This window comes from Zootoca vivipara, chromosome 6, assembly GCF_965207765.1.
Source record: "Zootoca vivipara chromosome 6, rZooViv2.hap1.1, whole genome shotgun sequence".
Taxonomy (NCBI): Eukaryota; Metazoa; Chordata; class Lepidosauria; order Squamata; family Lacertidae; genus Zootoca; species Zootoca vivipara.
Genome location: NC_142589.1, coordinates 21,781,595 through 21,793,788, shown reverse-complemented (window position 1 = coordinate 21,793,788; position 12,194 = coordinate 21,781,595). Strand labels below are relative to the sequence as shown.

Genomic DNA, 12,194 nt, shown 5'->3' with positions numbered 1-12,194 from the left:
ATGACAGACTCAGAAATGGTCCTAAGCCTGGCAACGGCTGCCAAAATGACTACTGGAAGACAAAGGCTTTGTCTTGATTGGCATCTTCACGCTTGGCCAGTGCCCACTTTGCACCCTCTCTTCTTCTTGTCCCGTTTAAATCCACATTTAGCTTTTATCTAATCCCTGGGATACTTTTATAGAGGGCAAATACAATATTTGCAACACTTGATTTTAAGTTAGATAATGATTGGTGGTGTTTAGATTTGTGGGTTGTGTGCACAGTACTTTTAAAAACTTTTGAAGTTTTCAGGAAAGAGTTCAGGGTTATGTGGCCCTCCAGGGTGTCGGGTCCGAGCTTTATTTTTATTTATTTATTTATTTATTTATTTATTTATTATTGAGAATATGGGCCAACAAGTCCCTATTTTTTTATTTTTCTGTACACAAAAGCATCTTATGTGCGGCAAGAGGGTCTCATCCGGCCGAAGCAGCTTCCATGTTTGCCATCCTCTTCAGGCCATCTCTGTGGGTGGTCAGGTGTTTAATCCAGCTTGATGAAGCCGATGTCCTTGACGTACTGGCGGAAGCACTGTCGGCACATGTTGAGCCCGTACTTGCGGATGAGGCCGTGGCGGTTGGCCGAACTTCCTCAGGTGGCTCCAGTAGAGCTGCTGGTGCCCCATCTTGCTCGGCGCCTGGTGAGGGAAGGAAAGCGGGTCTGAGCTTTATGAGCCTCTCTCAAAATGCCTTGGGGGGGGGGCCCTTCGAGGAAAATGGGAACTGGCCCCTCTCTCCAGTTCTGTGGCTCCTAGCGGCTAGTGGGTAGCAAAGGCTTTCCTCCACCGCAGGCCAAGGACAGCCACTTCCCAATGAGCAGGCAGTGCCACCCAGGTGCACCAGAAGCCTGGCTCACTATAAAGCGGATGTGCAAGAGCCACCCTCTTGTGAAAAAGGGACACTGTGTCCTCGCGTGAGCATGTCAACAGAAGAGGCCTGGCTGACTGTGTGCAAACTCCAAGGCCGGAGCCTGCCCTACCTGATGTAACAAGCATTCTGGGTTGCAGAATGCTCCTTTTCCTTGAAAATCCTTGGCCAGCTGAATAACTGCAACGCTTGGCTTCCAGCCACAGCAAATTGCCGGAGCGACTGGCTGCTGCTGGGGAGGAAGTGATTCAAAGGACACTCATACAGCTCTCCTGGTTTTGCAACCGGTGAGTCACTTGACTCCCTCACTTGCTCTCCCCTCCCAACCCTTTCTCCTTCCTTTTTCTCTTTCAGTTTTCCCTGTTCTGTTTGGGTAGCTCCATGGCGCCTCATTCGCTGGCAGACTCGCAGTGTGAGCAGTGTTCTGGGGAAGAGGTGCCCTCTCTGCCTCCGCCTGCCTGCCTGTGGTTTGCCCTGGCAAGGGTCTCCTAGGTAGGATGTTGGTTCTCTACCTGGTGGGGCTAAGGTGCAACACAACCATATTTCTCTAGTATTGAAACGGCTATATTAAAAACCCATTTGGCCCACTCTGAACCATAGGTTGGCTTTGGTGTAAGTTCACTATTGTGCTATTCCACTGACAAATCTTTTATTATTATAATTTTTAAAGGTGCATGCCCACAGGTGAACAAATACCATCTTACGAGCTCACAATAAACCTCAGGTTTGCAGTTACACTTAAACTTGTAGGCAATGCTAGGGCTTTTCAAGAACAGACACACTGAAGTTAATGGACACGGCTAACTTGGGTGCATTCATTTCGGTGGGTCTCGCTAAATACTCTTTGAGTGCTCTTGTGTAGACGAAAGCCCACAGAGAAAAATGGAATCTGTGCAATGCTCCCAAGGCCTCTGCTGCATACACAGCTCCAGTCCCTGGTGGGAGTGACAGCTGGATGGCCTCTACCTGTGACAACTCCCCCCCCCCCCGCCCCTGGAGAGAGGCTTTGCTCAAGTGACAGCCGGAGCTGGATGTTGAGAATTATGTCATCTAATTTCACGAGTTGTTCATCAGCCAGGGAGGTGCTCACGCCCTCCTGGGTAAACAGCTTCTGCCCCATTCCTTGAGGTTGCATCATTCAGCCCATGCGGAAGGACCAGTGATGTCATGCTCTGGAGCAGGAGCCTTTGAGACATGGGCAAGGAATTGTGTCAGGCTCTGTTGTCGTTTCTCTTTGTCTCTCTCTCTTTTTTTATATTTTCACTTGAACAAATATTCTGATATCTGTCATCAGTTCAAATCTAATCTCCCATCCTGGTTGGTAAACAGGTCATGCAGAGGTTGTGTTTGCAGGGTGTTGTGAAATGCCTCTGGATTTCTTGCGGTGCCTCAGCTGACTGCTGCGAACACCACCCCTCCAGGTCCTGTGCAGTCCTAGGACTCCTCCTAGGGGTGGGTGAGCAGATGGAATGGGACAAAGAATCTCTGCAGAAATGGTCACACTGGACTAACCTTGAAAAACACAGAGCTGAGCTCCTGAAACGTGGCTGTGCTGTGCTTTGTGATGCCTCCAAGGCTGACCTAGAAATTATTTGCAGATTCTCTGTACAGTGGTACCTTGACTTACGAACGACTCGACAACCTAATTTTTCGACTTACGAATGGGGGTAACGGCCGCGCACTTACAAATGTCTTAACATCCGGGGGGGGGGAACCGTGGCGGTTTTAGATAGGGATTTTTCGACTTACAAATTTTTCCTTTTCCAATGCATTCCTATGGGAAATCGCGTTTCCAATGGCGTTTTTGGACTTACGAATTTTTCGACTTACAAAGGTGCCTTCGGAACGGATTAAATCCATAAGTCGAGGCACCACTGTATTTGTTCAGATTACAGCTACAGTATCTTCTGAATTTCAACTCTGCTCCTTCAGTCACCAGGGACAAAGAGGAAGCCTGAGCTCCGGTACATAAATTATCCTTTTCTCCCCATCTCCACTTAGAATTTTTGGCAACAGCCATTTTTAAACTGTGCTTTGCGATGCCCACAAACCACAACCAGAGCAAAATATGGGGGAAAGGACAGGTGGGTTGATGCCCTCAAATGAGTAAGGCATCATTGGTGTAACCGTGGAGGAGGAGAGAGGCAGCTCCCCATTTCCTGGTTTTGCCCATTTACCTAAAAGAAAATATGCCCAAGGCAACCGTACCCAGTCCAGGCATGACCAGAGTTTTCCCGCAAGCATAACAGCTGCTGAATTGCAGCATAGGATGCTCAATGCATCATGGCCAAAAGAATATGGACCCTCCCACGGCACCTGCCGAGCATGTGCCAGGTTAGCAAAATAAAGACAGATGGCAGTGGAATAACAGGAACGCATCTTAACTGCCCAACAGCCACTGGTGCTCTTCATTCATTCATGCTGATATACATTTATCAACTGTCCCAAACAGGGACCGAACCTGCAACCTTGGTGTTATCAGCACCACGCTCTAACCAACCGAGCTATCCAGTTCTTCTGAGGATCGTGATATAATAATTTGTTTTGTTTTCATACCCTACCCATCTGACTGGGTTAACCCAGCCACTCTGGGCGGCTTCCAACAAAATAACAAAGGAACAAAATGAAACATCAAACATTATGAGTGGAGGGAGTCGTGTTGCACTATGTTCAGCTTTTGGGCATCCCAGAAGAAAAGCCATCTGCTTAGCCATTGTGAGCCCGCATTGGCATGATCACTTTGACGTCCTTAACCGAGAGAAAGATGGTTTTTATTAAATGACAGAAGCAGTTACTTGCAGCGCAGATTCCGTTGCCCTTTTAAGACACAGCGAAGGGAATGGATGCTTGAGTCAGCAGCAGTAAGCAGCAGCAGCAGCAGGAACTGGTGGCTCAACTTTCACGAGCTGCTGCACCCCCACAGTGTGACGCTGCAGGTCAGACTGGGCAGCGAAAAGCATGAATCAGTGGAAATCCACGCAAGGAGACTGGGAGCCTTTTCGACAGAAAGAGAGAGAGAGAGAGGCTGAGCGGCACAGCATGTTCCTGGGCTCAGGTTTCCACCAGGACTCTCTGCCCGGTCTGTGTGTCAGATTTATTTTTACACATTCTCCCATATATTTGTTCAAGTCTGCACTTGTTCCTTCGACAAGGAGCATTTTCATGAGTCCGCTGTGGTCTGGAGAGCACTTCTCCAGCTTACTTATGACCCCACAAGTATTTATAGCTTGCACTCCTCATGTAAAGTCATATTGCCCCAGAAATAAAATAAAACTAGACTAAACGAATGGGGATTAGAGCCTGACCCCAAGCGCCTTCAGGGCAGCGGGTGTGGATTCCCCCCACCCTTTAATGCACTTTTTGCAATTGCTGGGGGGGGGAGGGGAAGTGGCTCAGACTCTGCTGCACAGAGGGGGAATCCCCCAGCACACATGGGGCAGGGAGCACAGGATCAGAACCTAAGGCAGGGGTCCCCAGACTACGGCCCGCGGGCCAGATGCGGCCCAATTGGCCTCCCAATCCGGCCCGTGGCGACACCCGCTGCCGCCGCTCGCTCTTAAGGTGCGCAGCGCGGCGGCGCAGTTCCAGATCAGAAAAAAGCGCCGAAAATCATTTGTGTGCATGCGTATGGGCCTCTCCCAACCCAGAAGAGGTCATTTCCGGTGCACTTCCGGGTCGGGGGAGGCCCATACGCATGCGCAAAACGATTTTTGGCGATTTTTCCAACCTGGAAGTGCGCCACCGCGCCAGTAAGTGTGTGCGCGCATGCGCACAGGCGCGCACTCCCCCAACCTACGGCCCGCTGCGCACGCACTCCCCTGCCCTACGGCCCGCTGTGCAATCGGCGCGGCCCAAAGCCGGGTAAGTCTGGGGACCCCTGACCTAAGGGGTCCACTGCCACCTCCATGGGGGAAGAAACTACTCAGTGCCTCTGTGCGCATGTGCTTGTGTGTGTATGTCATACATCCCACACGTGTGTGAGTTCCAGTACCTCTTTTTCTGGAAAAATAGCACTGTAATCACATCCCTGTTTGAGGTGGTTGCCCAACTTCTCTATAAAGCCCTCCCCTCTCCTCCGCAGTCCACTGTGGGCATTTAAGGAGGTAAAGGGGATAACATATATGCCGTTTTTTTATGGCATTTGCTTGCCAAAAGCTCCTTCTGTGGTTCTGGCCAGGCTGGGCTCAGCGAGAGAGCAGCTCACACATCGCTTAGGCAACTGTAACCACAAGAGACCAGAAACAGGTAATAAAGGGAGCTTATTATCATGGGTGTACACAGCGAGGGGCAGGGGGGCAGCTGCCCTCCCCCCAGAAGCAAAAATTTTTTACCGTATTTTACGGACCATAACCTGCACTTTTCCCCTCCGAAAACTGAAAGGGAAAAGTCGCCGTGGGTTATGGAAATTGGGCTGTTTCCACCCCCTCCATGGCTGCAGCCAGCGACAGGAACGTGGGGAGGGGGGAGGAGCAGACTGAGCTGGGGGCGGCGCACGGGAGCTGCATCCTTCCTTCCCCCCTCTTTCTTCCTTCCTTTCTCTCTCTCTCTCCTTTCTCTCACTCTCTCACCCCTTCCTTCCTTCCTTCCCTCTCTTCCCTCCCTCCCTCCCTCCCTCCCTCTCTCTTCCCCTCTCTTGCCCCCCCCCCCAGTTTTAATCCTGGGTACGCCCCTGCTTATTATAATAAATAATCATCCAGGTTACAAAAGCAGAATGCCAAAGGTTAGAGGCAATAGGTCAAACAAGTGCGCTGTACAGTATTAACAAACAAAGCAGAAAAACGACAAGGGCTCTCTGGATAATGGGCATTCAACCCTGGGAGAGGTCGTTCTGAAGAAGACATTCTCTTGGCTCCTTTTAAAAATTGTCAACGCCACCCCTCCAGAAATATGTATGTTGTGATGCAAAGTCTCCAACATCTTTGAATAGATAGGTAGCACTGCAGTTCCGCATCCCCTGTGAGGGGTGCTACCTATTTCTGATATTTGCAAAGGCTACGTGAAAGTGAGCAAGATCCTCTTTCCTCACATCCTGATATGTTAACTCATCTCCTGTCCTGTCCTGTTTTCTTCACCCGAAACAGGTGCTTGTCCTGTGTAACGAAACCATGTCTGACCGCAACTCTTAGTAATACCTCTCCCCCCCCCACTGTACTGTGTTCCTTGCCTACTAGTTTCAGTTTCTCTCTCCTGCTGGACACCTGAGGTGTCATCCTGTTTTCCCAACAGGTAACAGGCTGTTCCTGCACCTTCATATCAACTCAGTACTTTTCCAGCATCCCAGACTTGCCCTTTTGCCCAGATTCCTCTGTCCTGATAACCACTTCCTCTGTTTTAGCTAAGTCCATCAGCAAGCTTGCATGTCACTCCTTCTCTTCATGGTGAAATGAAGCCTGTCCTTCTTGCCCACAAGCAGAAAGCACCTTTAAAAGCAGAGTATCAGAATATAAACGTAGCTTCTCTGAATGCACTGCGTTTTTTAGGGTCCTACACCACCACCCCATGGTCCGTGGTTCTTGCCTTCAGGAAGCTTTGCCTACTCTTCAGCAGAAATCTACCTCAGGCCAGGATGCTGAAAGCCAGTCTAAAGAACAATAGAAGGGAACAGGAGGGTTATCTAATCCAGGGGTTCCCAAACTAAGGCCATGGGGCCGGATGTGGCCCCATCACCTTCTAAATCCGGCCCACGGACGGTCCAGGAATCAGCATGTTTTTACATGAGTAGAATGTGTCCTTTTATTTTAAAACGCATCTCTGGGTTATTTGTAGGGCCTGCCTGGTGTTTTTACATGAGTAGAATGGGTCCTTTTATTTAAAATGCATCTCTGGGTTATTTGTGGGGCATAGGAATTTGTTCATATTTTTTTTTCAAAATATAGTCCGGCCCCCCACAAGGTCTGAGGGACAGTGGACCGGCCCCTTGCTGAAAAAGTTTGCTGACCCCTGATCTAGTCCAACCACCTGCATTGCAGGAATCATTTGCCAACCTGGGTCTCGAACCCAGAATCCTGAGAGTCTCATGCTCTACCGACTGAGGTTCCCCAGAACAAGTGACTTATTTGCAACATTGTGGTTTCCATTGATCCAGACAAGGAGTCACCACTGCATTTCTAGGGAAATGCTTTAAAAAAATAAGTAAGTAAGTAAAATCATCAACATACTGTATTCCAAACCACTTTAACACTCTGAAGTCTTCTGCCAGATTCAGGAAAACAGAAAGCTATTTTCCTTCTGTAAATTTGTCTTATAATTTCAAAACTTCCTATAAAAATGATATGAATGAATGAATGAATGAATGAATGCCCTGCCAGACTCAAACCGGTTAGGACCTTAACCCTTTCTGCACTTGCTATGTGGTTATAATGCCCAGCACTCAAGCAGGGCTAATTGAGCAATTAAGTTCGAAATGGGATGGAAAGGAAGGAGCGAGGGAGACACCCAACTAAGTGGATGTTGCTGCTCATTATCTTTCATTCCATTATGTAACCTGCCAGGAGGATGGAGTTGGCAGAGGCAGAGCTCAGCAGAAAGTTGCTGTCAGCCGCTGGAATGACTGAGGAGCTACATGAGGGATGGATAACCTCTCCGGTCCAGAGAGGCTGAATTATATGCTGCCCCCTCCACATGCTCTGCCCAGGCAAAGCTTCTTCTCCAGGCCAGGCCCATTTTGCCATTGGAAAGAGTATTCAGGTGGCAGCTTCTCTCTCTCTCGGCTGCTGTCAGCTGCCCAGTCACAAGCACAGCACCTTGTTGGGCACCTCAGAGCTGGCAGCCCATCCCGGTTCTCCTGCCAGTCACAGCACCACCTAGGGCAGTGGTTCTCAAAAGGTGCGGCGCACCACACTGGTGTGGCAGGACGATTGAAGGACAAAGAAACATTTAAGCATTTCAGTGTAGCAGAGTACCAAGATCAGAAAAGATAAAGGCTTCTTTGTGTTGATGAGATGACAGTTTGTATGCCTCATATTAGACCTAATGTAAATGAGGACGCAGATGGCGCTGTGGTCTAAACCACAGAGCCTAGGGCTTGCCGATCAGAAGGTCAGCTGTTCGAATCCCTGCGACGGGGTGAGCTCCCATTGCTTGGTCCCAGCTCCTGCCCACCTAGCAGTTCGAAAGCACATCAAAGTGCAAGTAGATAAATAGGTTCCACTCCAGCGGGAAGGTAAACGGCATTTCCGTGCGCTGCTCTGGTTCACCAGAAGCGGCTTAGTCATGCTGGCCACATGACCCGGAAGCTGTCTGCGGACAAATGCCGGCTCCCTCGGCCTATAGAGCGAGATGAGCGCCGCAACCACAGAGTCATCCGCAACTGGACCTAATGGTCAGGGGTACCTTTACCTTTAAATGAGATTACCTGGCAAAAGCAAGCTCACACATCTCATACTTAATGTAAGAGGCTCGTTCATAAATACATTTTGGGAATGATACATTGCTTTGTACTTTCTGGATGCCCCATGATCACATTATAAAGTAGCTGTGTTTTATGTTATAAAATCAAGCACTGCTAGGAGTTGTTCCTCTTTGTTTTCCAATGTATTTCTTATCAAATAAAAATAATAATGGTGTGGCACAAGCGATTTTTAATTCTGAAAGTGTGGCCCAAAGAAAAAATGTTTCAGAACGGTTGACCTAGGGGCAACCACATGGCCTCTAGTCCAACAGGGATATGATTATTAATTTCATTGCAAAATTCAGAGACGTGCGGATTTTGAGGACTGATGAGTTTCAATGTGCATATTGTTTCAGAAAGCGCAGGTCTGGAAGGTTCACCTTTAAATGCAAACTGAATTGGATTTCTCTTTCCAGCTTGGTATGCCAATAAATTGATGGCTTAGTTCCAGTTGCAACCTTGAGTTTGTGGTTCTCCGCTGGGTTGCTGCTTAAACAAATTGACCCAAGGACCCAGGGCATGTCAGTGTGTTGGCTAGGATTTGGCATGGTCTTCTGTACTGGCCTTGATTGGATCACCAGATTAACTTTGTTGTTGTTGATTATGATGATTTAGAAAATGTGTTTAGTAATAGGTAATAGTAATAAAGTGCATTTATGTATTTGTTTTCTCCTTTTAAGAATATCCTGTTTTCCCCATTAAAATACCCCATTAAAATTATTCAAGAAGAACAAACAATTAAAACATCAAAATAAAACAATAAACACACATTATCTCCACCTGCACTCATGCAGCAATGCAGGAAGAGAGGGCAAAGCCAAAATACCCCTTGAGAGTTATATTGACCGGACCAGAATTCCCCTGCTATCTGGTTTAGTCCATTTTGCATCTCCTTTGTATTATGCTGGTTGTTGAGGAATTTGGAAAATGGAGTGAACAATTCCAACCATGGACGTAGCCAGGATTTATGTTGGTGGTGGTGGGGAAGAACCTCAGTTAGTTAAGTATTTTTATTGATTTACTTGATGGGGGGGAACTCCCCCCCTGGTTGGCTACACCCATGATTCCAATCAGGTTCTTTGCAGTACTACAATGAGTGCCTACCTCAGGGCAACAATACCTGTTGAGTTGCATTTCCGTTGTATGAGAGACTTAGGACGTCTTTGTAACATTCACTTCATTTTTCTGTGGTGTTGCTTAGGATGTTGGAGACCAGGGTTCAAATCCCCCCCTCTCTCTATATATATTCAAGTTTATACATTTCATTAGTTTTACAATCAATTTAACATTTCCAAATTTTGACTTCCTTCCCCCCTCTTTCTGCGGTTCCTTAATTTTTTAAATATTTTCTGCATATCCAAGTTCATTTAACTTGCTCATTTATTTATCTACTGTAAATATATGCTCTTGTAAAACTGCAGGTTATTCCATTAATCCTGCTAATGCTTTTATCTGTTTATAGTTGATCTGTAAATATTCAATAAACCATTTCCATTCTTTTATAAAAAGTTTGTTATCTTGATTTCTTATTCTTCTGGTATGTTTCTTCATTCAGCCAGTGTAACCTAACTCACTGGGTTGTTGGGTGGAGCGGGGAGAATCAAGTCTGGTCCCTTGAGCTCCTACTATGGGAGATAATACTAGGGCAAGCAAAAGACCCCCCTCCCCTGAAAACAACCTGGGCAGCCTCCCAAACTACAACCCCCATGGGTGACGCTGTGGTCTAAACCACAGAGCCTAGGGCTTGCTGATCAGAAGGTCAGCAGTTCGAATCCCCAAGACAGGGTGAGCTCCCGTTGCTCAGTCCTTGCTCCTGCCCACCTAGCAGTTCGAAAGCATGTCAAAGTCAAGTAGTTAAATAGGTACCACTCTGGCAGGAAGGTAAACGGTGTATCTGGCGCTGCTCTGGTTCGCCACATGACCTGGAAGCTGTACGCTGGCTCCCTCGGCCAGTAAAGTGAGATGAGCGGTGCAACCCCAGAGTTGTCCGCGACTGGACCTAATGGTCAGGGGTCCCTTTACCTTTACCTTATACCTGGAAACACACTGCTAGGAACTGGTATTGCAACCCAAATTCTGGAGGTCACTTTCCCATTTATGGGGGGGGGGACCATCCATAATCCTCAACATTAATTTGCCAGAGGCCTGGAACATTCATTCATTCACAGCTATCAAAGAGCAAACGCTACAGCTGCTTGGGGAGACCAACAGCAGCAAAACCAAGACATCGTTAAATCAGAGAGCGGTGGCAGTGGGGAGCTGGAAAGTGCTGTAAATCTCTCCGGTGGGAGAAAAATTAAGAGGTGAGTATTGTGTTTCCCGATTTCCCATTTCTTGGCATTTGCCTCTGAAACAGTCAGTCTTAATGACTAGCCCAGGGTGACAGCAGCTGCGGGCTGAAGCACTAGATCATAATCACTTCCTTGGGCTTCGACAACCAAGGTGGACAAGCCAGATCCACATCCTGAAGGAGGATGCAAGGAAATTGGGACTTCCTTCTGGAGGAGGCGGCGGTGGCGAATGTTGTCCTGCCAAGGCAATGCTTCCATGCACTTCAGTGGTAATTAGGTTTCAACGACTTGCACACACAGTGACTTCTGTCTCTGAGCAAAAGCCAGCCAGCTTTTCTCCACCAGCATTTGAGAGAGACAGATGACCTCCGTTCATGTTACCTGTAGCTCTCCCAAGTAGGGAAGGATTGAGTCCTAAACTTCTCCTGGTGCACCCCTAACCCTGTGCCAGCCTCTTTGCAATCTTGCTCCTCCCTTTCCTGGTCGGTGGCAGTGATATTCCTGCTGGGAAGTCAGTGATGCAGTTCTGCTCCAGTTCAACATGCGGACCCTCCCAAGTGTCCCTATTTTCTAGTGACATTCCCTGATTTACAGAAGCCGTCCCAGTTTCAGATTTGATCCTGGAATGTCCCACTTTACCTTATGATGTGCTTATTTTCATGAGAGAAATGTTGGAAGGTGTGGAGCTATGCAACTGCCAAGCCAAGGAGATAAGTAACTCCACAACCTTTAGAAGATATCTGAAGGCAGCCCTGCATAGGGAAGTTTTTTTAAAATTGTTTTATTATGTTTTTACGTATGTTGGAAGCCACCTAGAGTAGCTGGGGCAACCCAATCAGATGGGCAAGGTATAAATAGAACACTACCAGCAGCTGTTGTTGTTAATATTATTATTATTGAATAGGATGTCCCTGTTTTCGTTGGAGAAGTGTTGGAGGATAACGTATGCAACATGGAGGTCCACACTTCGTAAGAAACTTTACAAGTCCTTTATAGAAACAGCTGTACAAAGTCACTGGTACCATTAGGCTAAGTGAGGCAACAGGATGCTGTGGGCTGATGGCAGGAGTCACATTCTGGATTAGCTGTGCTCAGAGGGGAAATCGGGCTTGGGGGGGGGGAGGAAGCCCACCAGCCCTGCTTGTCAACCTCCTGAGTCCCATTGCCCCCAACTCTCTCTCTCTCTCTGTGGCTTCTGCATTAGCCATCTCAGCCCCTGTTGGTGACTACCCCCCCCCCCAAACACATGCAACGCTTCCCAGTGCCATTTGCTCAGAAGCCTGCTGGGCTGCTAACTCTCACCAAACTTCCGGCTGTATCCTGCACGTCGGATGTCCAAAGGTCACAGCTTCTGCCAGGCAGATTATTAGCCAGCTGACCCTGGCATTTGTTCTGTGTCACAACGCTCGACAAACAGTTGTGTTGACTTTACCCTGCAGTTACCTGGAACTGGGAGATCAGTTTGCTGCCACCCACCACACAGAGGCAGCCATTGGCTCAGGGGTGTTGGCATGTGCCTCCTGGACGGGACATCCCGTCCCTACTTCCCTTTTCTCTTTGTAAGAATGGCGAAGGGGAAAAAACTGATGCCAGATGTGCCTGCTCTT

General features: G+C 48.0%; 1 pseudogene across 1 annotated transcript; it reads right to left on the bottom strand.

Annotated features, from left to right (window-relative positions):
- Positions 1–338: 338 nt before the first annotated feature.
- On the bottom strand, positions 339–696 carry LOC132592342 (small ribosomal subunit protein uS14 pseudogene; annotated as a pseudogene). The gene has a single exon (XR_015950482.1). The product of XR_015950482.1 is annotated as a small ribosomal subunit protein uS14 pseudogene (transcript).
- Between the last annotated feature and the right edge of the window lie 11,498 nt (positions 697–12,194).